We start from the raw sequence: 26,182 nt of genomic DNA, 5'->3' as shown, positions 1-26,182 counted from the left end.
TCATTAGCGACCATCACCAGCATGATCATCACCATCATATCACAAATGAAGCCTCGTGCGGCGTCGCGAACCTAAGTGCATCAAAATGTTATGCTTTCGTGCTTTTTTTTATTCGCACTCTCTTCTAGCGACGTTGTGTAACGTCTTCGGTTACGATGTATTACACGAATAACGCAGTTACCTTCTCGGGCATATGAGAGAAGAGTGTTCGAAGAAGGAGTAAGTGGGGTAAGCACACGAAATTTCGATCATTAACGTGGTGTTTGCTCTCAGAGAAGTGTTTGCTTTGACGAAATTGGGAACTCCAGCAGGCATATTGAATCCGCTTAGGAGGCAGATTCAGACTCTATAAATTTGAACGTAAAAAAAAACCGAACATCAGCTGTCCACGAATCGTGGACCGATCAATTTGGCGATACTTTTCTTATATATAGTTGAACAGCAATACATATAACGGTACTGATATTTTGCGCAAGATAATACAAGACATCTTTCGAGCATCTGAATATTTATACAGGTTAGGTTAAGTGTGCTAGTTTATGGCCCTAGGGGTTCTTTAATTGGTGTAAAATTAAAATTTATTTCCAATCTGATTCAAGCCCAAAACTGACACACCAACCTTATAATGGTACAATTACGGGAATGTTGGAAGGGTTTTTTGAGTTGACATCCAAAGAATCATCACTAAGCATTTCATATGGTATCATGGTTAGAACATGAACTTATCTACTAATGACTCTGACAAATATAAAGTTTGGATATATCGCACCATGAGACTCTCCGGGGTCACCCGATTCTGGTTCTGGAGATACGGCTGGAACATGATCGGGTGAGAACGCATTTTGATACAAGAAATGACACATTGAACCACAGGACCACATTGTTCACACCCGGACATGTTGTTACCCTTGAGTAAGTGGTCTGGGTCTTGCATGAGCCAAAGGAAACTTAAAGTCACATAATAATTCAAAACAATCTTTTTCATTTGTGGTCACACAAAATGCCCAAGACCGTAAAGGTAATAATCGTCCAAACTGGTGCAGCAAAGGAGAAGGGGGGAGGTGGATTTATGGATAAAACTCCTCGCTCCGGAGCCTTGAGGCAATAATAAAATAATTGTCTTTTTATGCTAAATGGGAGTCAACTCAGCACTTTTCACACAGTCAACTCTCTTACTCGATCCTTCCCTAACTCAATAATTCCTCTAGCTCGATGAAAATCCAGGATACTTCTTACACTTTTCTCATACAATTTACCTTCTGTAACTCGATATCCTCCCTAACTCGATGGTTCCTTCAATATCAAGTACGGGTAAGTTAACTTTTGATGATGATGGTCCCACCTCTTACCCCTACAAAGGTTTGAGCTGGACGATTTATCCTTAAGATTAGGTATGACATCTTACCCAGATTAGCAACAAAACCAAACTGGTTACAGATTTAACTTCCCTCCCTGCTAATTCAAAGCAGCTTCCAAATGAGCTTCAAAGATTCATTTTTTTTTTTCTTTATCGAATATTAAATGCAGTCCTCCAAAGCCATAATGCACGCACGAGGCTCAAACCTTTGTAGACTACTCAAAATATTGTTTTTGAAACTACTACTATTAAATCAAATATCGAAAATCTATCATCACCATCGTGACGAACAAAATAGTTTTTGTAGTGCTACACTAATTATTAAAAAGTCGTTATGACAGCTGCCCATACAAAATAGTCCGTTAGCGATAACATCGCCAAGATACATAAATTGTCAATTCACACTGGATAACTGTTCAAAATACAGTTTTAATGTGTAAAATGCAGTTTATCAGTTTATTCCATTGAAATACCTATAATGAATTTTGCGAAGCACAGGTAAGAAATGTGGTGTTCTTATTTCATCCGCGTTTCTAGTATTGTATTTATGAAAGTCTACTACTAAAGTTACTACTTTGAATATGAACAACATAGTCAAATATACTATTCTTTGCTTCACCGACAACCACTTCAAAGCATGCAGCATCAATGTTGAGGAACTGAATCTATTACATCTTAAAATCACACGCATTATTTTACTCTGCAAGCGCTGTAATCTCGATATAAGTATTACATTGGCGAAACATAAAATGGAAGGGCAAAAGTCTAGATGAGGAGCAATGATTGATTTGTATAACTATATTTTACTGGTAATAGTTAAAACAAATTCAATCGGCATAGAATTCCATACTTCTTGGCAATTTTCTTGATGACATTGTCAATGTGAGAGTTGAACATAAGTTTGTCATCAATACAGAGGCGTCGCGTGCCTCATTTGTTTACCTGTGCACCAAACTTTGTTCGCTATAGTTTACCACCACATATTAGTTTTTGTTTTATGCTCCATGAATTCGAGGGCATATTCTCAATTACTATATTAATTGTGTAAACAAAAGTTGTATGGCCCTTTCCACGCTAACCGAAGTAGGAGGAATTGCAAAACTTCATGCTGAACATTGCATTACGTCCTCAGTAATATTGATCGATTCTCTTCGTTGACTTTCTATTTCGTTAATAACTTGAGCACATAACCATTTCTTGTTGTGTTTGTCATATTATATGCTAGAAAAAGCTTCTTTTATCGATCTGTGTGCTGAAAATACCTGGATATTTCTTTACATGGCCGTGGAGATACAAAGAGAAAGTCGACGGAGAGAATCTGTCAATGTTAATTAGGACTTAATGCAATGTTCAGCTTGAATTCTTGGGCTACTAAATGGTGAGTCGACAACCTGGAAGGAGCGGAATACCTAGTCCTGGTCCTCACAAATTCCTACTTCACGCCTCCTCGAGTCATATGATAACAAAAGACTACCAGCTGAAACATGGACACAGCTGGTTGGCGTAGCCTGGGCAATGTTGCCAGTCCGGCAATAGCAAAGTGAAGAGGTGCGACGCGAACACTGGCGCGGTAACCATAGTACGGTGATAGAGGAAATGCTTCACCAAACCTGAGCGTCTGCTCACCATGGAGGTGCGGCTCAAAACGGAGATGTTCTCCATGTTAGGAGCGGCTGATCACCGTCCTAGTGCCAGCGTGGGACTCTAAACAGAGCTGTGCACGATGGTCCCCCGGCGAGACAGGGGGTTGGGACAGGCCCAACAAGCCGCCCTGGAAAAAAACAAAGTTGCAAATACCGAAGAAAGAAATACGGATCGGAACAATCGGCACAGACCTACGCGACGAAATAAGGACTACGATTGGAAACTCGGAACATGGAACTGCAAATCGCTCGGCTTCCCGGGTTGCGATAGGTTAATCTATGACGAACTTCAACCACGCAACTTCGAAGTCGTAGCACTGCAGGAACTTTGCTGGACGGGACAAAAGGTATGGAAAAGCGGGCATCGAGCGGCTACTTTCTACCAGAGCTGTGGCACCACCAACGAGCTGGGAACCGGCTTTGTAGTGCTGGGTAAGATGCGCCAACGCGTGATTGGTTGGCAGTCGATCAACGCGAGGATGTGCAAGTTGAGGATTAAGGGCCGTTTCTTCAACTACAGCATCATCAACGTGCACTGCCCACACGAAGGGAGACCCGACGACGAGAAAGAAGCGTTCTATGCGCAGCTGGAGCAGGTGTACGACGGCTGTTCGCAACGGGACGTCAAAATCGTCATCGGCGACATGAACGCTCAGGTAGGACGGGAGGCAATGTATAGACCGGCAATCGGGCCAAACAGCCTGCATGCCGTATCGAACGACAACGGCCAACGATGCGTGAACTTTGCCGGCTCTCGGGGTATGGTAGTTCGAAGTACCTTTTTCCCCCGCAAGGATATCCACAAAGCCACCTGGAGATCACCTGACCAACACACAGAAAACCAAATCGATCACGTTCTAATCGACGGGAAATTCTTCTCCGACATTATCAACGTCCGCACGTACCGCAGTGCGAACATAGATTCGGACCACTACCTAGTTGCAGTATGCATGCGCTCAAAACTCTCGACGGTGCATAACACACGTCGAAGTCGAACGCCACGATCCAACATTGAGCAACTACGGGACACCGGAGTTGCCCAGGACTACGCGCAGCAGCTGGAAGTTGCACTACCCACGGAAAAGCAGCTTGGCGCAGCTTCTCTTGAAGATGGCTGGAGGGACATCCGTTCAGCCATAGGTAGGATTGCTGCAGCGGCACTAGGTACTGCAATCCCGGACCGAAAAAATGACTGGTTTGACGGCGAATGCAAACTGTTAGTAGAGGAGAAGAATGCAGCACGGGCGAGAATGCTGCAACACCGCACGAGATTGAATGTGGAGCGATACAGACAAGCGCGGAACAGACAAAACTCGGTTTTCCGAAGGAAGAAGCGTCAGCAGGAAGATCGAGATCGCGAGGCGATGAAAAATCTGTACCGCGTAAACGACACACGGAAGTTCTACGAGAAGCTAAATAGTTCGCGCAAAGGCTACGTGCCGCAAGCCGATATGTGCAAGGACTAGGACGGTAACCTTCTCACGAACGAGTGTGAGGTGATTGAGAGGTGGAAGCAGTACTATGACGAGCACCTCAACGGTGAAGCAGCAGAAAACGAAGGTGGCACGGCAACAGACCTTGGAGCACGCGCAGAAGACGACAGGCTACCGGCCCCTGATCTTCAAGAAGTTGAGGAGGAGATCGGTCGGCTGAAGAACAACAAAACAACTGGTGTAGATCAACTACCAAGTGAGCTATTGAAATACGGTGGTGAAGCACTGGCCAGAGCGCTGCACTGGGTAATTACCAAGATTTGGGAGGAGGAGATATTACCGGAGGAGTGGATGGAAGGTGTCGTATGCCCAATCTACAAAAAGAGCGACAAGTTGGATTGCTGCAACTACCGCGCGATCACACTATTGAGCGCCACCTACAAGGTACTCTCCCAAAATCTATGCCGCCGCCTGTCACCATTTGCAAGAGATTTCGTGGGGCAATACCAGGCGGGATTCATGGGTGCCCGCGCTACCACGGACCAAATTTTCACGATTCGGCAGGTACAAATACAACGTGTCCACACATCATTTGTTCATCGATTTCAAATCCGCATACAACACAATCGATCGAGATCAGCTTTGGCAGATTATGCACGAGTACGGATTTCCGGACAAACTGACGCGATTGGTCAAGGCGACGATGGATCGAGTGATGTGCGTTGTTCGAGTATCGGGGACACTCTCGAGTCCCTTTGAATCTCGAAGGGGGTTACGGCAGGGTGATGGACTTTCGTGTCTGCTGTTCAACATCGCGTTAGAAGGTGTGATCAGAAGAGCTGGGATAGACACGAGTGGCACGATATTCAGGAAGTCCATCCAGCCCCTGGTTTCGCCGATGACATTGACATTATGGCACGGAACTTTGAGATGATGGCGGAAACGTACATCAGACTGAAGGCTGAAGCTAGACGGATTGGACTTGCCATCAACGCATCAAAGACAAAATACATGAAAGCAAGAGGTTCTAGGGAAGACAATGTTAGCCTCCCACCCCGAGTTCAGATTGACGGTGACGAAATCGAGGTGGTCGATGAGTTCGTGTATTTGGGCTCACTGGTGACCGCCGAAAATGATACCAGCAGAGAAATTCAAAGACGCATTATGGCAGGGAATCGTGCCTACTTTGGACTCCGGTCGAATAAAATTCGCCGCCGCACGAAGTTGACTGTCTACAAGACGCTGATTAGACCGGTGGTCCTTTACGGCCACGAGACCTGGACTATGCTCGTGGAGGACCAACGCGCCCTTGGTGCTTTCGAACGGAAGGTGTTGCGTACCATCTACGGTGGAGTGCAGATGGATGACGGAACGTGGAGGAGGCGAATGAACCACGAATTGCACCAGCTGCTGGGAGAACCATCCATCGTCCACATTGCAAAAATTGGACGACTACGGTGGGCTGGGCACGTCGTAAGAATGCCGCACGACGACCCAGTGAAAATGGTTCTAGAAAGCGAGCCAACAGGAACAAGAAGAAGAGGCGCGCTGCGGGCAAGGTGGATCGACCAAGTAGAAGGTGACCTGCGGACCCTTCGCAGACTACGAGGCTGGCGAACTGTGGCCATGGATCGAGTAGAGTGGAGACGACTTCTTCGGACAGCAGAGGACAACAAGGCCTTAGCCTGATTGGTAAGTATGTAAGCTTGAATTCTCGTTTTTATCAAAAGACTAACTCTTTCGACTGAAGTGTAATAAAGAATATCCGTCAAACACTTCCGAAAACATTTTTTGCTACAAAATAGTCTCAAAATCTAGAGAAAATTCATAGTCCCCTGGGTCATCAGAACAACACTATCAGAATGAACCAATCAGTGCTAACATTTGAAAACGGCACAAAAGCCATTTGTAAACAAATGGTTTGTGGGCCCTTTACTCACTACTTGAAGTACACCCACGCGGCACAACAGCAACATCGGGTAGGGGAAATTTTCCCCTTCCTGACGATGCTGTTGGTTTGCGTGGGCGATCTTCGGGTAGCGAGTAAAGGGCCCACAAACCATTTGTTTACAAATGGCTTTTGTGCCGTTTTCAAATGTTAGCACTGCAATGGAAGCTCATGAGTTTTGACAGGCGCACCGGCGCAACTATCGGTAATTGAGAGATTCACAATTGACAAGAGAGTGAGAGCGAGATTTTGCGTTCTCTTTCTCCATTACTCTCTTTGTCTGCAATTAGATATTCAAGCGCACAGCAGTGCAGTGCGCTTTGAGCATCCATCACAAATGTGCTTTTAAATTAAACTCACACATTCAAACCGGTCTCCAAGTATGATAACGTACAAAGCGTACCAGACTGCTGTTTCCGTGTTGCTCCCGTTTGACGCGTGACTGCTGAAAGCTTCAATTACAACTAGTGGTTCAAACCGCCATGTATTGTGGAAAATTTGTGGTGTGTTTCAAGAGGTGATATAAGGTCTGCTTGGCTTACATCAGGCATTTGACCATTCACAAACTTACCACCCGCCACCCAAAAAAGCTCGTCTTTAGGTGCACTATTTTTCGAGATTTGTCATGGTAGTGATATTGACATGCTTAGAAACCAATGCATTAGGGATGAGGCAGACCATCCGAACTGAATTTATTCCTTTTTGAAGCAAACCAAGGTCGAAGATTTAATTGAACCACACGCATTTTTTTAAATTATTTACACCTGTGTCGTGCACAGGTTGCACATCTGGACGTGACGCCACTGCATCAATAATCACGCGAAGATATTTAATCACCCGAACGCGATCAATAGTCTCCTCATCAATTATAACAGAGACGATCTCATTTACTCAATTCTGTCAAATTACCATGAATTTAGTTTTACTTGTATTCAATTTCAACAGTGTACACTTCAACCATCTACTTAGAGAACGCAAATTTTCATTCATGTGAAAAACAGCATCATCAAAATCCTTAGCTACAATGAATAATACAGTCTCGTCAGCAAAAAGATTAATGTCGCAAAATCGTAAAACACGTTGCATGTCATTAATAAACATAATAAATAATAGGGGCGCTAATACACTTCCCTGGGGTAGGGCAAAGCTATTCCCCACAGGACTGAAAACAGATTCATTGAAAAACAGTTCGCTGAGTTCTGGCAGACAAATAGTTTTCAAAACATTTGTATGTAGTACCCGTAATTCGGTGTCATTTGACCGAATGTCGTTTGGCTGAATACTTGAATACAGAATACAGATTTCCAATTATTGAACACTAGTAGATCCCTAAATGGCAGCCCTGTGGACTTTTTTTTTACGTTCACACAATTCTGGTTTTTTACATTATAAATAAGGGATAGAGGGTGAACACGAAATTATTGCGACACCGAAAATGTCATGCCAATTTTCTTATAATGTTTAGAATCAAACCAAAATTTTAGGGTAGTTTTATACATATATATATATATATATATATATATATATAGATTTACTTCAAACATCAAAATAAAAGTTAATCGCGGTTTGGGAAGTTCTGTACCTTGTATGTATGTAGTCCAGCTCTCTTCTTTGCATTCTGGACGTAGCTCTGCGACATGCCGATCTTGTTAGCCAAATCACGGCTTGAGACGTTGGGATTTGCTTTAATCATCCGCTTCACCTTTCCCTCCGTCTTTTTGTTCTCCGGTCCCGGTTTTCTTCCAGCTCCTTTTCCGTGGTCCAACGTCAACCGCTCCTGGAATCGCTTCAACACTCTGGAGACGGTTGAATGGTGAATGTTCAACATTTTTCCCAACTGCCGGTGCGACAGGTCAGGAAATTCCAGGTGTTTGGAAAGAATTTGTTCTCTCAACTCGCGTTGGTTCACCTCCATTTTCGTTGAATCGAAAAACACGACTTCGAGTTTGACAGCATGTACACAATACACATCAATGAGAAAGTGTGCAAAATTTGGTTGATTTTTACCCAACGGTAAAAAAGTTATGCCCTGTTGAATGTGTTGCAATAATTTCGTGTTCGCCCTTTATTTTGTTAATTGTATATTGCCCCGTAACGTGGGTAGATCACCTTTTCGTGGTACGTTACGGGATGTAAGATCTACCATCGATTCCTAGTCCTGACTACTTCAAACTAGGGGAACAGGATTTTTCAGTAATCCAAGGAACACATCTTAGTCCTTGTTACTTTTTATGCCTTGTTGATAGTGACAAGACTCGGTTTTGTCCACCGAGGATGATCTTGAAACAAGGAAAAAAATGAGTTAGTTTTCTTCAACCATGTGATTCCTAATCTTCTATTCGTTGTTACCTAGTTTGAAGTGGTTAAGACTAGGGTTCTGATGCATGGTCATTATCGGTGTCATACCTTAATTTTGTTGCTAAGGAATCCAATTTTGACTGACAAAGGGGCGCGCCTTTGGAGGGTGTTTCAACACTCCGAAGGGTATAAATAGCGGGACCTTTCAATTAGAGTCGGATCCTTGCGATAAATGCAAGAGTGGCAACTGTAAAAAAAAACGAATACTTCATCATTTCTCAATAGTGATGGAGTAATACGACATGCACTAAACTAAGGACACGGGATATACTACAATAGATCAATTTACTGGTCGCAGTAGTGTTAGGTTCCGAACAGAGGAAAAAAAATTGTTTATTGCAAAAACTGAAATTTTATATTGTGTTATATTCTTTTAAAGGTATGCTTTTAGTTATGTCATTGGTATTTTTAGCCACCCTTTTAACATGAGCAGTTCTTTGGAGTTTTGATGATCTTATTATATTTTGCACAGTAGACGCAGCTTGTCATAAAATTAAGACCAATCAGAATTTAAAAAAAAATTGAGATTTCTCCTTCTCTCCATGTTTGAACATGAGCAGTTCTTTGGAGTTTTGTTGTTCTAGTTATTTTTGCACAGTAAACGCAGCTTATCATACAATTAAGACAAATCAGGATTAAACAATAGGAGGATTTATCGTCTTTCAAAGATGAGCATTTCTTTGAAGTTTTGTTGTTCGGCATTCGGCCAATCGACCCATTCCGGAACCCGTAATTCTAAAGCGCTTAATTGAGCTTAACAACAAGGTCCTAGAAATGCATTCGAAAGCGCGATTTAGATCCAAACAAACAGCAACAATCGTATATTACGCTCCAAGTTATCTTTCCACATCGCTAATACCAAATTCAACGCGCTTTCACAAGAATGACGTTGCCAGTATCCCGATTGTTCTGGTATCAACAAAATATTACTATTTAAATATTGCAACAGCTGGCCTTTAACAACAGGTTCTAACAGTGGCAACATGTTAAAGAGACGAAACTCTTCGGCTTTAATCGTTCCAGCAACTTTTTGAAAAGGAACCACAAAGGATTCCTTCCAAATTTGTGGTACATGTCCTGTTTTCAATGATTCATTAATATGGTCTAGCAAGATGTGGTCAATGACATGAAAGCAATCATGAATAACTCTCGCACGAACACTATCTACTCCAGCAGATTTTCCCAATGAAAGCAAATAACAAAACAAATAAGTTCATTGGGCGAAAACCTTCAAATCTACAACTACTATTAACTGGCTGTTTTATTTCGTCAGCTTCATCGACGAATTCAATAGATTGCCTAATCAATAAAACAATGTCGACAAAATAATTATTAAAAATAGATGCACTTGTTCTGACAGTTCTAATTTGCCATTTGAAGTTATGGACTGCGGTTTGCAATTGCTAGGATTTAATAAAGATTTCAAAATTTTCCATAACTCTTAGTGGTTGTTTAGATCTTCAAAACTCTTTGTACCATTTGTCCCTTTTCCGTTTATGATGCAAAATATCCAAATTGTACCAGCTGTTTGCGTCTCTCAAACAAACAAACTTTTACTCAACTAGTTGATTGGTAAACGTTTTCAAAGGGTTATTAACCCTCCGTTACTCGCGCCAACTTTTGTAACACGAGTACTCGCGCGTTGTACTTTGTACAACAGTGTGAGTTTTCCATTGCCATTTTGCAGCCGAGCTACCAATTGATATGAAACCAACGGGTATTCCTCAAAAAAAACTTGTTTTTAACGAAACAAGCTAAACTTTTATCACAGTTAACCCCCAAAAAATGCGGATAATAGAGAAAATGTGAATGGAAACCGCGTAAACGGTGTCCGTACTACGTGGGATTTGACTTCATTGGTTACAACATGGAAAATCTCGAGATCCTGATCAGATAGAAAGTTACTGTCTTTGGTAAAGTTATTCTAGAGATCATAATCTTTTTGTTGGTGAAGAGTAGTTCAGAAAATTCTCACTACGTGGCGCTAGTATATACGTTCAATTTTTGCATATCCAATAGCTCGAGATTATGAACAGATAGACAGTTACTGTTTTGGGCAAATTTGTTCAGGGGGTCAAGACTTTTTGACTGGTGGTGGTCCAGAATATTTTCACCAATGCCTATTCAAATTTTTTGTCGGTCAATGCCTATTGTTTGGTGCACAATAGTTCAAAATTTTCACACTACGTGGCGTTAGATACACGCGAAATTCTCGCTTGTAAAATATCTGGAGATTCTGATCAGATAGAAAGTTACTGTCGTCGACAAAGTTGTTCAAGAGGTCATAACTTTTTCGCTAGTGAAAAGTAGTTTAAATTTTTTTTCACTACGTAGCGCTAGTATACACGCGAAATTCTCGCATGTGGTTTGTTTCGAGATCCTGACCAGATAGAAAGTTACTGTCTTCGACAAAGTTGTTCAGGAGGTCAAAGTCTATTACTTGGTGTACAATAGTTGAGAATTCCCTAAGCGGCGCTAGTATACACGCGAATTTTTTTACATATTGAATATCACGAGATCCTGACCAAATAGAATTTAGCTGTCTTGTGCAAAGTTGTTCAGGGAACCAAGGCCTTTTGGTTGGTGTACAGTAATTCATTTTTTTTCACATCATTGCGCTGGTATATACGTGCAATTCTCGCATTAGATATATTTCGAGACCTGCTAAACTGTCATCGGCAAAGTTGTCTAGGAGATGAAAACTTTTTCGTTGGTCGACAGTACAGAATTTTCTCACTACGCGGTGCTAAGATATACGTGAAATCTTCGCATATATAATATCTCGAGATCCTGAACAGCTACAAATTTACTGTTTTTGTCAAAGCTGTTAAGGAGATAAAGATCTTTTGGCTGATGAAAAGTAGTTCAGAAATTTCTCAAAACTTTGCCGGAAATTCTCGCATATCAAATATCATAAAATAAAAATACAATTTACATCAGCCTAAGTGGGATAAGACAAATATATTCTGGATTTCTTTTACTGGTGAAGATTTTCATGCAGATTTGTGGATACATAAATTGGGGTGAGTTGTTCCACTTGTATACCTCTGATAAATTAGTGGTAACACGTATCTCAGATGGAAAACATTATCTTAAAATATCAATATCGCTGAAATTTCCACCAAATGAATGTTAAGAGTCTTCTTTTCATTTTAGGCTAATTTCAAAATGTCTTGTCGAGGGGTCTAGAACAAAAAATCCCTGTATTTACGTGTGCACGGACAACGAGACTAACTCAGAGAGTGAGACATTTTTGCTCAGATGAATGGAGAAATTTATAAAACCGTACACTCCCGATTATAAGTTTAAGGACATCCCCCAAAAAACATGCAAATGTGTTATGATCATTTTATGTTGAGTTGAAAAAAATATTTGAAATTAAAAGTAGTAGTAGAACCCTTATACTATACCATTCATACCATTCAAACAACCTAAGGAGATCAAAATTTTGAACAACCCACTTGCATGTATTTTGGGGGCGTGTTTAAGCACATGATCGGGAGTGTAGGTTACTCAGCGCTGAGTGAACAACGCTTTTGGAAATTTCTCCAGACAACTGAGTAAAACAATCTCACGACAGAGATGGTCCTATGGCTCCACTGGCTAACTAGTGTGTATATATTTAATACATTTTACATTACATTACACATTTTAGACGAACTGAGTAGATTCTTCTTGTTTAGATTTAGGATAAGGTGTATGTAACCATAAATTCGACGTCACACAGCGTAAGAATAGCGGTATAATGCAAGAGATGATAATTTCATATTATCAGGCCTTTCTTTATGACTTTGGATGTACCTACACACTTAAATATTTTATTTTACGAGATCGGCATCACCAAGCAGCTCGGTATTTTATTTTGCTGGATCTCAGCGAAAAACTTGCCACGTGGTGAGGAAATTCTTAACTACTTTCTACCAGCCAAAAAGTCTTGACCCCCTAAACAACTTTACCGAAGACAGCAACTTTCTAGCTGATCAAGATCTCGAGCTGAATATGCGAGAAAGACACGTATTTACTAGCGCCGCATAGTGACAAAATTCTGAACTATTGTCACCCAACAAAAAGATCTTGACTTCCTGAAAAACTATGCCGAATACATTTACTTTCTATCTGGTCAGGATCTAGAGAAATTTTATATGCGAGAATTTCACATGTATAGTAGCGCCGCGAAGTGAGAAAACTCTGAACTACCGTCCACCTGCGAAAAGGCCTTGACCTCCTGAACAACTATGCCGAAGACAGTACCTTTCTATCTGGTTGGGAACTCGAGATATTTTATATGAGAATTTCACGTGTATACTAGCGTCGTGCATTGAGCAAATTTTGAATTATTGAGCAGCGAGCAATAGGTTTTGACCTCCTGAAAAACTTTGTGAAAGATAGTAACTTTCTATCTGGTCAGAATCTCGAGGTACATCACATGCAAGAATTTCACATGTATGCTAGCGCTACGTAGTGAGAAACTTCTGAACTATTGTCCACCAGCGACAAGGCTATGATCTACTGAACAACTTTGTCAGAGACAGTAACATTCTATCTGGTCAGGATCTCGATGTAATCCATGTAGTAATCAATTAAGTCAAATTCCACGTAGTATGTTCACAGTTTACGCGGTTTCCATTTACATTTTCCCTATTATCCGAATTTTTAGGTGTTAACTGTAAGCAAAGTTTAGCTTGTTTAGATCAAAACAAGTTTTTCGAGGAATACTCGTTAGTTTCAGATCGATTGGTAACTCAGCAACAAAATGGCAATGGAAAACTCATGTGTGTTGTACAAAGTACAACAGCACGAGTAATGGAGGGTTAAGAACAACTGTAGATTCATCTACATAAGTTAATACCTGTGCGAATAAAAAATCCAAGCTTCTCCCAACAAGATTCAAAACAGCCTGTCTCGAATATTTCCTCCAGCACTTCAATTTTACCTAGTCATAGTTATTATTGATATTATCTAATACTTTAATCACTAAGGACTCATGATCGGTTATTTTCAAATCACTTTCAAATTATAACACACCATCGACTGGAAATGCTTTCGGCAGCGTGGGACTTTAGGTAGTGATTAAACGTCGCTAGAACTATTCCACAGCGGCAGACAGTATATGAACAAAGGCGGGCGCACACTTCTTTGCCTGTAGATTTAAAGACATACTTCAAGGCAAAGAAGTGTGCGTTTGACTTTGTACTGTTGCATTAATGACCCTTCGTTCATTTTCATCTTCTATTCAATTTTCATACTGCCGTACTCTAACGGAACTATCTACGTACCCTCTTCTAAGACCATTCTCTAGCTAATAAATTATCACACTAAAGCTTCATGTTAGATAGCATTTCCAACCAACTCTGACAATCGCAAACTTCGCGTATGAAGTAACTTAAAAACACTTTGAATGTTTCAAGAGGTTTTAATTATCACTTCAACTCAACATATTAAATTACACAGGGCCGATTAATGATATGAATCAACCACTGCGACCTCCCTCGATTTCATTCATCCAGCCCGTGAGGATAAACATCCTCATGAACATTCATCATGCCAGCCACTTGAACCAATCACTATGGCACACGAGCTATTCAGCACACGATGTGACACGAAGTTCACGGATCTAGCATTGGTCGGTGAGTACACAGCAGATCCTGTCGTAAATATCAACCGTCGAAAGTTCAAAGTCAATGCGCCAAGATCAGGCATTTCTTTCTGCTCGCTGAGTGCTCATCGGAAGCCTTGTACCGCATCGCATCGTCCCGTCCCGCATGCCACCGGTCATTGTCTGATGGCTGCTGTAAATAATAATTGACAGCCCACTATTATTACTGCACTGACGATGAAGGACTCCGGCTGAATGTCGAGGAGACTGTATCCAATAGAGGTAATGATAAAATTATTGTTTTGCCGAGGTAATGTGAAGAAAAGTATTTAACACCCGCTATTTATACCGGGATTGATAGGCAGGTACTATTCAGCAGACAATGGGCGATCGTTAATTTCGATTCACACGCAATTCGGGAGATGCTGTGGCGAGTGCACCTGACTTTGCACAGATTGCCAGCTGGAGGTTGGCCCGAGATGAATATGCTCGAGTTGAGGTATCATTGAAACTGTAATTGTAAGGTGTCGGTCTAGAACTTTGAACTAGCACTCAACTTTAATTGACTGTATTTAGGATGATTTGAATGACTAGAATCGTTGTCATTGGGAACTCTTTTATATTATCAAAGCAGGTTTATGTTGAATTTCCACCTTGTTTGAAAAACAGCTGAATGTTAGGTTCTACACGCTATCAACATTAAATTAATTTTTGAACTGATCAATTTAATTTTTAAATCGTTAACCCAATTTACATGGTGGCCCCATCGGTATTTAGATTCACAGCGTAATCTCATATTGCACGCTTAACTATCAATAATTATCAAAATTTATCAACCTCTGACGCAGCAAAAAGAATCCCTCCAGCGCACGTTTGGCTCAATTGGCATCCACTTGGCTCACAGCGTTTAACCTTTTGCGGAAATCCATAAAAGTGCAAACCACTTCTAGCGGTCGTTGTCGTCGTCGTCATCGTTGATGGTCTCTAGTGATCATACAAATGCGTCCATTGGATGCGACAAAACAGACTCTACCAGTTCGTGTTTGCCCGCGTAAATTGAACTAAACAGCAGCGGCATAAGAATTTGTCATTCTGCTGCAAACTCACTAGTCGATGTCCTTGAGCCGATTAGTGTTCTGCAATCGAGAAACCGCTCGGCCCGTCAGGCAGTCGGTCGATTCTTGAGCAGCATTAGTGCAGTAGGTTCTAGCCGCTGCGAAATGTGTGCCACTCAGTTACAGTTAGTGGCACTAGAATATAGCTGCACGCGCCTTGTTTATAGCCATGCACATAGCTTGATGTTGCGAAATTTACGCCAACCGCAGAACGACGGATTTCCACACTTTCGATCTTGGCTGTTCGAAGCTAGGTACCTGAACGTATGATTTCCAGCACGCGTCTAGCGTCTCGGAATTCGAGCTGTAAACCCTGACCTCAACTGGTGCTGCGTAGTTAGTAAGTAGGACTGAAAAGTATGGAGAGCAATTGAGTCTTTTCCTCGATCCGAATGGAGCACAGGTGAAACTGATGGGGCTGCCACATTCTCAAGGATATTTGAAAGTTTTCAACGTTTTAGAGTATAATTTGAATTTCTTAAAATTTATGAATTATTACCTTTTTAGAATTTTGAGTGGTAGAGGAAATGGCTCTAATGTTGGCCTATGGATCTAAGATTGGGCCCATCTGCTATTTATCAATTTTATCTAGATGAACGCGTCATTGGGATGGTACTAATGAAAATATCCACTATTGAATTGGTCACTATTTAAAATTTAGACGATTGCTGAATTTATGTATGGGCCCAAATTAGGGGCATTTAGGCCGATATTACATCCATTTCCCCTATTTGGAAGTTTCTTAAAAGCTGTTGACGAAATATTTTACCATCTGCTAGTATGGGGAAGTGCCATAATTTTACATGTCGTCTAACTCCGCGCATTTTTTCTCAATTTTTATTATATTATCAGCCAACAACGGTTGAAAGTCACTATAATAAATAATTCAAGCAATTTCTACAATTTTTAGTGTACTGTAATATTGTCTAAATTTATATTTTTCCCATGCACTAGTCTATCAGCCATTCCATAGCAAACCGAAAAAATGTAGTTTTCTTCCTTATCGCAAAATATAAGACCCGTATTTTTTTTTATATTTTGTCATTAGGGTGGACCAAAAAATCGATTTTTTTTTTCAAAAATTACTTATTTCAAAAATGTATTTATCGCTCGGCCGATATGATAAATGATAAAGTTTCGCATGTAATTACCTTCCTCAAAGCCACGTAGCGTAGCTTGGATATTGTTTGGGGTTATTCTTTTTTTTTTTTGATTTATTTGTGTCAGAAAACAATAGCACCGTGAAGTGCTATAACTTCGTGCATCTAAATTCCTATTTCCGCGCATTTTTGAACATTTCAAACCATTTTTAATAAGTATATTTTCAATTAAGATAGAAATTTAAGCAGATATTTTTTCATTAGGGTGACCATTTCCATGTTAGGATGGTACAAAAATCTTTTTTTATCAAGAATTACTTTTTTTCACTTTTGAACCACTGAACTTATTTCAATAATCAAAATATCAAATGAAAGGTAGCTTAAAATACCTTTAATGAAAAAAATATTTTTAATAAAAAACTGGGATTTTGTATTGAAAAACAATAATTGTCTTTGTTTCTTATGGTTTTCATGGTTTGTAAACAGAGGGCGCAATATTTTTTATATTTCTCCTCGAAAATTCAGGCTTTTTTATCTGCATTGATTTATAGTCTCTGTAACATAACAACAACGCATAGTAGTCTAGTCACATAGGAGTATTGAGCAAAAACCCAAAACCTGATAACTTAAAAAAAATACATTTCTGATATAAAATACATTTTTGATTTCATGATATGTTGTTTTTACACAAAAAGTTTTTACAATGAATTTTCAAGGAAAAATATAAAAACATATTGTGCGGGTATATATCTACAAACAATGAAACCCATTAAAAAAACAAAAACAATCAATGCTTATAATACAAAATCCCAAATTTTTAATATCATTATATTTTCCCAAAAATAATTAAATTTTTATTTACCTTTCCTTTTATATTTTGATCTTTGAAACAAACTTAGTGGTTCAAAATTTATAAATTTTTGAAAAAAATAATTTTTGAAACTTTTTTGGGCCATTCTAGCATGGAATGGCTGCTATAATATCCAGAACAACATGTGAAAAGGGCATACAAGCTTTTTGTAAACAAACCTTTGTAGGCCCTTTTCTCACCAACCGCGGGTTGCCCACGCAAACCAGCAATATCATCGGGAAGGGGAAAGTGTCCCCTACCCGGTGATGTTAAAGGTTTGCGTTGGTGTCATATGGGTGGCGAGAAAAGGGCATAAGAAGGTTTGTTTACAAAAAGCTCGTATGCCCTTTTCACATGTTGTTCTGGACATATGCTTAAATTTCTATCCTAATTCAAAATATCCTCATTTAAAAAAAGGTTAGAATTATTAAAAAAAATACGCGGAAATAGGAACTTAGGTGCACGAAATTGTGGTACTTCACGGTGCTATTGTTTTGTGACACAAAGAAATTCTTAAAAAAAAACCCTAAACAATAACCTAGCTACGTGGCCCTAAGGCTGGTATTTAGATGCTGATTGACATGTGAAACTATATCTTGCATAGTAATGTTACAATATCTTGCTCAACTTGAAATTAATTTTGGCACACAGTCCATAAAGCCTTGAACAGTGTTTACTGCAAGTCACGTACCCGTTCGCAATTACCGACCACTCCTAGATTATCCGGAAAATTACAACTCTAATCCATGTGTGAAAGGGTTATTACTCAAACTAATCATCCTGCAATCGTTCGAGGTAATTCATATACGTACAAACATGCATGGAATCAAACCTAGTCATCAGGTTGATTGTTCGGATCCGGGTTCCAGTACACAGGGAACCGGGCTTTCCCACTGGAATTTAATCAGTTGGATCGCTCACTCATATGTAGATTTCCGAGCAAAAACCTATTCTTAACCCAACATTTCCATTCGCTTTTAACGCGTTCCTAATCGAGCAAAATCGAGACTGACACTGTCACATACTTGAATCACTGTCAGGGCCTTGCGGTTCTAGCTTCACAAAATGACGAGTTAGGGTTGTCCTCACTGCATCGTACGCACTCTAACTAATTCAATCAGACACTCGGTCTCTCGATTGCCGGCAATCAATTCAATGTTCAATTACTACCCGCTGATTGAATGCGCCGTATCGACATCGTCGTCGTCGTCGTCCTCACCGGAGATTCTAGATGTAAAAATAGCAGAGCAGAGTGCAGCCCACGCAGCTTCCCTCGGTAAAGTCACCCCCGCTGAGTAAATGGTAAAACTTGGAAAGCGATAATCTAATTTTTCCATTCCTGAGAAAATGCTGCTTGCGGTTTCCGATGAATGCAGCACTAGACTAGCGTCGTCATCATTATCTGTGTGCCGTATTTACTGATTACACAATGTGGGAGTTGTAAGGCAGAAGTGATTCACCAGGATCAGGATAATTAATTCCTACACGCTGAATTCAAGGAATTTACGGCGCTTGTCTTTCGAAACTCAATCACGGGGTAATTCCGAGATATAATACGTTCGCCACCAGAGCACTCATATTCCTTCGGTATGTGTGTGGGGCGTTCTGTAAATTTCCATTCCAAGCTGCAGCGCCATAAAATATTAGTTTGGTTGGAATGCTGCTGTTGAGTACACAATTAATTTAAATCCTCTACTGCACGAGTTTGGCTTTAAGTGGAAAGTTTTTTATAAATCAGAGTTACCTAATATGTTTGACAGCAAATATATTAAAAATGATTAAGTCTTTGCGGGTCAAATTTAATTGATTTAACCTTTCAGTACTCGCACCAACAACACACGAGCACTTGCGCGTTATATTATTTTCACCTTGAGGGCACTTCATGAAACCGGATATACTCCAAAATATTTTTGGTCTATTGGACATGGGTAATAAATTTCATGAAACGTGTTTAGTTTCACGATGAGCGACTTCCAAGGTCAGAAGGTTTTCAATTTTTGTTCCTGTTGTACAACGGCGCTTTCTGGACAAAAATTCTATAAAGCCAATTGGTTGAGGTGATGTCCTTAGCAAGTTCAAATCCGTTTTTGCCGATAAATTTTCAAGAAAGCTTATGATCTGGCAAGGTATATGCAGCTGCGGACAAAAAACAAACAAGACTACGGATTCCAAAATGTACAAGCAGGAGTGCCTGAAAAAACGTATTCTTCCGTACATTAAGGCTCACAATGGACCTGTAAAGTTTTATCCTGATTTGGCAAGCTGCCACTACAGCGGAAAAGTTCTACAGTGTTATCGAAACAACGGGTTGGATTTCTTCGAAAAGGACAGCAATTCACCCAACTGCCCTCAATTCCGCCCAAGCGAGAAATATTGGGCAATTGTCAAACAGAAGTTGAAGAAGAATGGAAAGGTGGTAGCCAAAATAAAATGAATTCGAAGAAAAGAGCGAGATTTCATCAAAAACAAATCAGTTTCCTTTAAAGTGCAATAAATGACCTTCATTTTTATTACTCAACAATTTTATTTCATTAAGATGGTTCCGAGAAACATCCGTTTTTTGCGTCCAGATATTAAATGACTCAAGCTTTATTAAACCTGCTGCATGCTCATCATCAACCAAAGAGCGCCGCAAATTTTCAATGGTCTCATTTGTAAACGATATCGTTTCGCATCGCAGTGATTCAATAACACTTTTATTAAAATTTAATTTTTACATACCCTACCGGCAACTACGAAATCGAAATAATTTTATAACAAGCCACCATCGTACAAACTATGCCAAATATGGACCTTTGAATCAGATGATGGCAACTTACAATAAGCATAGCGAAAAAATTTGACATTACAATGACAAAAGCTAAATTGAAGCAAGTAATGACCCAATTTTGTCAGCCTCTCCGTGCATCACACTTTTATCTTTAAATTTTTCACAAAACCGGAATTCCAAATATTTTTCATTCATCTTCAAAATGAATGTTTAAGGTATCCTTTGATGCAATAAGACCACTGAAAAAGCGCATGGATTTCGTAGAACGTTGAGAACGTTAGAAAAGATTCCCAAACAGGGGGCCGACAAAATCGGGCCATTACTGTACTTCAATTCTATTCCTTAATTATGAACACGCAAAAGTAATAAAGGTCTTGTTGGGGTTTAAAAATGCGTTTTATTTTGCATAGTTCAATTCAACAGCTATACATTAGTAGGTATTATGCTTATTGTAAGACCATTGTTTTAGTCTTCCTTCTTACTATAGGCCATTGCTCGAACTATTCTTTGTATACGGCCCATCATCTTTTGCACGAGCCCTGTTCCCACTTGTTTGGCTGCCAAATTCCATTTCGGCTTGAAATCCATCAGGTCAATTGCAGTTCCACCCTTTTTCAGTATGTGCTTCACAAGTAACCAGTATTCCTTAATTGGCCTTAATTCCGGAGTATTAGCCGGATTCATCTCCTTGGGAACCACTGTGATGCCATTTTCGTTGTACAACTGTTTGCTGAAATTTGAGTAGTGGCTTGCAATGTCCGGCCTGATCAGACAATCCACCTCACGCTGCTCCAGAAAAGGCAGTACCCTCTTCCGTAGACACTCCTCCTGGTAAATTTGCTGGTTCATGGTCCCATAAATAACGAAAGTTTCTCTTTCAGCCCATAACTGCAGATTGCTTGCCAGAAAAGAAACTTTTTGGAGAATTTCGACTTCTTTTGATTTTACATTCTTCCGGTCGGTAAGCCGAGGTGTAAAATTCCTGCCCAGGAATTTGATCAAAAAATGACAGGAGCAGATAGACCGGGACATGCCTGCTCCGGTGAAGCCATGATGTAAACAAATGAACTTATCCTGTCAACCAATGCCTACTGTTATTCTATACACTCTTAGCTTGATACAGTGAAATTTTGAGAAAAAAAATACTCAAAAATGCCTTTAAGCGTTTTTAAAGTGTCCAGATTTTTTAACAATATACTGTTTAATCCAAATTTTTGGATATAATATTGCTTAGAAGTAATAGATAAAATGAAATTATCATTGTATCAAAACGGTATACTCTTGATTGACGACAAATAAATAAATATAAATTTAGCTTCATAGTGATAATAGTAAAAATATTTTAGGATAAAATCCTGAATGATTTTTTTTTTTTTTTTTTTGAGTAAAACAAATCTGATAAAAATTATTCACTCGACTAATCAAATGTTAAATATTATTTCTAATTTCAAATCATAATCATAGCTTAATAGCCCAGGTAACAATTTGATGCTTAACAAGTGTTGTTCAATCGATTTTAATTCAGCCTTAGTTTGAATAATTGCTGTACATAGACCACGTTAACCTTTGTTCAACTTTTAAACGTCTAAATCTGGTGATTTTAATTAGTCAAAAGCTTAATATTTACATTAATTATAAGCTTATAATTAAATATTAATTCATTTAAAAATTAAGCTTATAATTAAAGGCATTCCCAAGTAACCACCAAGCCCGCTAGCTACCCGATAATCGCCCTTTTTGTGATATAAGGTAAATATAGGGTTTCCGAACTTTATATTAGTCGTATAGCAGCCTTATATACCAAAAAGGGCGATTAACGGGCTTGTTGGTTACTTGGGTTAAATAGCAGTCTTTTCCAACCCTTGTTCAGCCTTCAAGTTTTATTTAGAAAAAGAAAAATAATTGGAGACCGCTTCATATCTTATACATTTTTAAGGGACTGCAACAAGGTGCTGACTAATTAATTGGAATTACAAATTTATATTGTTATTATAAGTCTAAAAATTAGCTTTGCATTTAGAGATTCGACCCGGCAGTCGCTGATTCACAGGCATCAATCATTCCTACTAAACCACTTCAGCATAGAGGTGGCAAAAGGTATGATCATTAACTTGAAACACGTTAAATTTAAATTGAATAACAGCAACTGGAAGAGTACTATATAGCAATGCAGAATTTTAAACAACAACTGATGACAGTAAAACATTCATCTTATTTTCAACTGTAGTTAGCACAATGTGAACACAAGTGCGCGATTTATTTCGATCGTCATGTGGAAGCTGTTTTAGTGCCATACCCAACAAACAATTGGCTATTGAAGAAACGACTTCTTGACGATTTTATTTAACTGCATGCTCAATAATACTTGTACCATCTTTAATAATAAATTGTGTTCAGGCTTTGTTCACTCAAATCTGGAGAATTTATTCAACCATAACACATTGAACTATTGGTGTTGTATAAGGTATGTCGAGAAGCTGTTATTCGACTTATATAAGTTGTAACAGAGATTCGATAACATTTTTGATTATTCAGCGTTTATTAGATAGACATCACTGCTTCCACTTAATTTAAACAGTGATACTCTGTATACGCTTGATTCTCATGTGAAGTAACGTTGAATTAGACATTATTATACATTTATTAAACGATTATTCAACTGTGGAAAATTAGCCCGAAAAATAAGAGAGACGGGTGGGGGGGGGGGGGATAGGTGTTAATTATTCTCTAAAAGTGATTGTTTTCATTATTTCTGACGTGGCACGTACCACACAGATAATATTAGAAAATGAACTACATACATATACATGTCGTTACATGGGATTCGAACCAAGGACCTTCCAATCACCAGTCGCTTGCCTTGTCATCTGAGCTATCCTAGAATTCATCATAAGGGCAGCTCAATAATCAATAAAAGCTTGCTTGAAAGTGAATACCTATCAGCACTCCTGATCGCAACTCTAGCTTCTTCAAGGCCCTGTGAGAATGATTAACTCATTCATCGTTGTTTTACATGAGACCAATGTTACCTCTTCACCTCTCCAATTCCAAGGAAAGGATGCACGATTATTTTTTAAACTAGTTTAAAGCATTCATTGTCGTGAGTCATTTGATCGATGATTACTATTTAAATTAATTACGATTTAGAACACAAATAAAAAAAGGGTGGCGCTTGGGATTGAACTCTCGACCTTCTACTTGGAAAGCGGAAACGGTAACCACTACTCTACTGATTCCGTATTGTTGTTAGCCTGAACCAGTGTTGCGGAATAATGAATCTAATACGTCGTTTATAAAGCATTTACAAGGCATGCAATCAAAACATGGACGCATAGTGGTATAAGAGCTATTTTGCAGACTGTATTCACCTTTATACAGCAATATTGTAAAGCAATGCAATGAAATCTAATAATGGAGCAAGAAAACATTTATAAGACGTTTAATAAAGCATTTTATTAAATCAATTTAAAACATTCGAATTAAACGCTTATGTATGTTCAAATTACACTTGTTCAGTTGGTTATTAGATCAAACTTCTGGTTTGCCCCGTAACGTGGGTAGATCACCTTTTCGTGGTACGTTACGGGATGTAAGATCTACCACCGATTCCTAGTCTTGTCTACTTCAGACTAGAGGAACAGGATTTTTCAGTAATCAAAGGAACACATCTTAGTCCTTGTTACTTTTTATGCCTTGTTGATAGTGACAAGTCCCCAGGTTGCCTTGACCGAGGATGATCTTGAAACAAGGAAAAAATGAGTTAGTCTTCACCTATGTGATTCCAAATCTTCTATTCATTGTTCCCTAGTTTGAAGTGGTTAAGACTAGGGTTCTGATGCATGGTCATTATCGGTGTCATTGCTTGTTTTTGTTGCTAAGAGATCCAATTTTGATTGACAAAGGAGCGCGCCTTTGGAGGGTGTTCCAACATTCCGAAGGGTATAAATAGCGGGACCTTTCAATTAGAGTCGGATCCTGGCGATAAATGCAAGAGTGGCAATTGTAAAAAATCGAATAATACTTAATCATTTCTCAATAGTGGTGGAGTAATACGACATGCACTAAACTAAGGACACGGGATATACTACAATAGATCAAATTACTGGTCGCAGTGGTTTTATGTCCCGAACAGAGGAAAAAAAAACTTCTGGTTATGAATGAGAAAGACAGTCAACGTTTATAAAGCTAAATTAATCATATCAGAGCAAACAGCGAAATAAAGGCGCATCTATCGATCTCAATGAGTTTTTTTCAGCACATCCTGTTTTATTCAGCATTGTACATTGTTATACAGCATTTATTCAATGTGTATGCTTATTTGTGACTTTGAATTGTTTGTTGGGTAATTGAGTTATATTTTTGGATATCTGTCTGAAAGCAGTCAAAACACAGAAATACAAATGTTAATGACGTATACGCAGCCCACTTCTACCTGCAGCAATTCCTAATAAGCTGATCTACCTTTTCTCTACAGCTGCCGCTGCTTGGGATTAGAAAAGTAGGCACTGACTACATTTAACAAATCAGGCTACCAACATATTTGATTTGATTGTTGATTTGTTGAGTAGTGTTAAGGTAAAATAAGGCTTGTTCAATCTATAGATCAGCTAACTTTTTGAGTTTATATAATTAGCTTCACGCACTACTAATCAGCTATATATTCAGCCTGCTATTAACCTTCTTTTTACACCTTAAATCAACTAATAATCAGCTTCTGTTCTTACTGTTCAGCTTGAATTGTTACTTGGAAAGCAACTAAATTGTTGGGTTCATTTAAGCCATTTGGTAAAAAAATGTTAATGGGTTATTGTAAGAAATTTAGGAACTTATTTTTCCTTATGTTTTGTGACTCGATTGTCCCTTGAATACCAGGCAAGGCAGAGTTAACTATGTAGTTTTTTTCTAATGATTTTTTTTATAATATTTAATGAAATTCTCTACAATTTAATCTGGGACCATATTTTTGAATAACTTTTCATTTAAAGATTTTTTTAATTTAATAATTTGAAATAAGTCAGCTCTTTTCAAATGGAAATGCAGGTAATTATTTTTATTGAAAGCAAGTAGATATTATTTTTATTGAAGCAACTAGATTAAGCCATCACGCCCAGAAAGTTTCGTTGGATTATAAAGGAAAAGATTTTTTTTAGCACAAGAAAAATATTTTATTAAAAAAAAACTTGATTTTGAGCCCATTTTACGATTTATTGACGACTTCTCGATAATTTTAATGACTTTCTAGATAACATGTTTCAACATTTTCAAAACAAAAATTAAAAAAAAAATATTTAAACGTTTTTTTTTTCCAGTGTAGGGATGAAATTTTCATTTTTATAATTCACTCTTGAACCAAATTTGTGTATTATTTACAAGCTACAATTTTTATTTTAAACAAGATTAAGAAAAATCAAAGCCCTTTTTAAATGGTACCCTAGTTTTTTTCATGATAACAAGCATAAGAAGTTGATGTTCAGACGAAATCTGAACATTTACAAAGTTTCACAGGTGCTGCTAACTAGTTGTCTAGTTGGCGTGGAATTCGTCATTAGTAAAGAATTACAGAAGATTCCTAGCCGTAGGTTAGGTACATTTGGAATTGCATGCGGTGTACACACTAATCCAGTAAGTAAGGTTTTACTGGGTCACAGTCCGCATCGTGCTCTCTTGCCGTGCGGATCTATTTGCTTTTTGCTGCAGGAAGTGTTACTACTACCTAAAGCTACAACAAATTTAAACAGCACTTTTCAGTGCTCAACCTGTAAAAATTTTCTACCTTGTTCAACTATTATTCCTCTTCGATCCTTGTTTGGACCCTACCCGAGGTAATCCTTCTTGGATATCGATTTGGAAAATTCCTCTTCGATCCTTCAGATTCTTATAGTAATCTGCTTGGAAGTCGATTTGGATAAAAATTTACTGCCGCCATGGCGCCTAAACGCAAAAGAAAGGGGCAAACTCTTGACCCCCCTTCTGATGAAATTAATTTGAGTAATCAATTTGATTTGCTCACGG

At 39.0% G+C, this 26,182-nt stretch overlaps 2 protein-coding genes across 2 annotated transcripts in view; both read right to left on the bottom strand.

Moving 5' to 3' along the window:
• The window catches only part of LOC135705161 (ATPase WRNIP1-like), a 293,614-nt gene that overhangs the window by 30,985 nt on the left and 236,447 nt on the right, over nt 1-26,182 (bottom strand). The gene's annotated exons all lie outside the window — the stretch shown is intronic.
• The window catches only part of LOC135705160 (diacylglycerol lipase-beta-like), a 116,031-nt gene that overhangs the window by 27,400 nt on the left and 62,449 nt on the right, over nt 1-26,182 (bottom strand). The window lies entirely within an intron of this gene.

Source organism: Ochlerotatus camptorhynchus, unplaced genomic scaffold (assembly GCF_037179485.1).
Source record: "Ochlerotatus camptorhynchus isolate MF236.1 unplaced genomic scaffold, CSIRO-AGI_Acam_v1.1 ptg000259l, whole genome shotgun sequence".
Taxonomy (NCBI): domain Eukaryota; kingdom Metazoa; phylum Arthropoda; class Insecta; order Diptera; family Culicidae; genus Ochlerotatus; species Ochlerotatus camptorhynchus.
Note: the sequence above shows the minus strand (reverse complement) of the source record. Positions and strands in the feature narration are given on the sequence as shown.